Genomic DNA, 2,462 nt, shown 5'->3' with positions numbered 1-2,462 from the left:
CAAACAAATGCGGAAATAGACACGTAAATAAATGAACAAAATCTCCCAAAATGACCAAACGGAAGAATGAGGGAATGGAAGAATCAAGAAGAAGGGTTGCCACTGACTGGATTTGCCTTTTTTTCTCTCTCTCTCTTCTTTTCCTTTGTCTTTTCTTTTTTTCTCTCTTTTCTCTCTTTTTTTCTCTCTTTTGTTTATACTGTTCATCTTCTCATTTCTTCTTTTTTTTCTGTTTTAATTTTTTTCTCTCTCTTTTTTTCTCTTTTTATCTCTTTTTCTCTTTTTTTAATTTTCTTCTATTTTTCCCTTTCTTTTTATCTTTTTATCTTCTTCTTTTTTCTTTTTCCTCTTTCCTTTCTCTCTTCTCTTTTTTTTCCTTTTAACTAACACAATGGTGGCCACTCACTGCAATGATTGCACGAACTGAAGGCAATACGAGAAGAGGAAGGAAAATAAAACGTGCAAAGTGCAAATTTCGGAAATTCATTTAGGTTTCCGAGGAAAAGATTGAGAGATGAGAAAAAGATAATTAAAAAAAAAAAGGCAATAAAGATGATGATAAATAATTGAGGTAATGGTAGTGATAATGGTAGGTGATAATCATATCAATAATGATAATGATAGCCATGTTAGTAATGATGTGGATAATAATGATAAATATCATGATAGGAATAATGATAATAATGACGATAATGATAATAACGATAATAATAAGGATAATGACATTAATGATAATAATGATAATGATAATAATGATAATAGTTCTAATAGTAACACAATAATAATAATTATCATTATTATCATTATTATAATAATGATAATAATAACAATAATAATAATAATAATAATAATAATAATTGTAATAATAATAATAATAATAATAATAATAATAATAATTAATAATAATAATAATAACAATAATAATAATAATAATAATAATAATAATAATAATGACATTCATAATAATATAAATAATGATATGAACACGCTAAACAAGAAGAAGACGAAGAAGAAGAATACCAGTAATAATAATAAGAAGAATAACAATAATAATGATGATGATGACAGTAATGATAATTATAACAATGAATATAATGCTAATAATGATGATAATAGCGATGATGATAATAATAATAATAATAAGATAATGATAATGATAATGATAATGATAATAATAATAATAGTAGTAGTAATAATAATAATAATAATAATAATAATAATGATAATAATAGTAATAATAATAATAATGATAATAATAATAATAATAATAATAATAATAATAATAATAATAATAATAATAATAATAATAATAATGATAATAATGATATTCATAATAACATAAAGAAGCAGAAGAAAAATAAAACGAAGAGGATGAAGGAAAATGGGAATAATGATAATAATAACAAATCAGATTGGTAAAAAAATATTCATCTTCTTTATATTTTTTCTCTCCTTTTCATTGTTCTCTTTCCAGCTTTATTCATATCCCTGTAAATCATATTAATAGTTTCCTCTTTTTCTTTGGCATCCTTTCTTTCTCTCTCTTTTCCTCTCTCTTTTTCTCTCTCTCTTTCTTTCTTTCGTCTTTTTTTTTTCTCTCTCTCTCTCTCTCTGCGAATTCCTTTCACACATTTTCTTTTCTTAATATCAGTGAGCCTTCTATTTCACACTTTTATCTTCCTTCTCTAAATCATTCTTACACCTTCCTTTTCTTGTTCTTTATCCTGTTATTTCCTCCTCTTTCGTATTCTTCCCAGATAAGAACTATGATAAGAAAAGAGAAGAATAAGGTAGAGAGATAAGAAAAATTTAATTTAGATTTTTATATATTCATTTTATTGACGAATGAATTATGTGGCCTTTATTTACTTGTTAATTCGTCAGTATTACACATGAATTATCATATATCTATCTTATCTATCTGTAAATCATGAGAGATAACATTCTTAGCAACAGAACAGCATTGGTAATAACCCCTCCTCTGAATCAACAATATTGATAACAATTATTGTTGTTGGTATAACGAACAAATTTCCAAAATACATAATCTCATATACAAAATAACAACCCCATGTTTTGTTTTTTTGTTTCTTTTACCTTCTATGACACTCACAAACCATTATTTAATCCCATATATATATGTATATATGTATTATATATATATATATATATATATATATATATATATATATATTACTGTATCTTGTTCATGTAACCAACTACTGTATTCATATGAACTACACTGATACCTTAACCGTTATCATTATTAATAATCATCAACATTAAAGTCGTCATCTTCGCTTTCAGTTCTATTTCGAAAATGATACTTTACGTAAACAGGATTTCATTGCTATTGGATTATAGCTGCAAATCGGGTTCCAAGGTGATTAAACGCTTAGTGTTAGTATTTCGTGTGGGTTTAGGTCTGATATGAATATATGAGAGAGAAGAAGAGGTAGAGG

This window comes from Penaeus chinensis, chromosome 24, assembly GCF_019202785.1.
Source record: "Penaeus chinensis breed Huanghai No. 1 chromosome 24, ASM1920278v2, whole genome shotgun sequence".
Taxonomy (NCBI): Eukaryota; Metazoa; Arthropoda; class Malacostraca; order Decapoda; family Penaeidae; genus Penaeus; species Penaeus chinensis.
The sequence above is the reverse complement of the archived record's forward strand: the minus strand, read 5'-3'. Positions refer to the sequence as shown.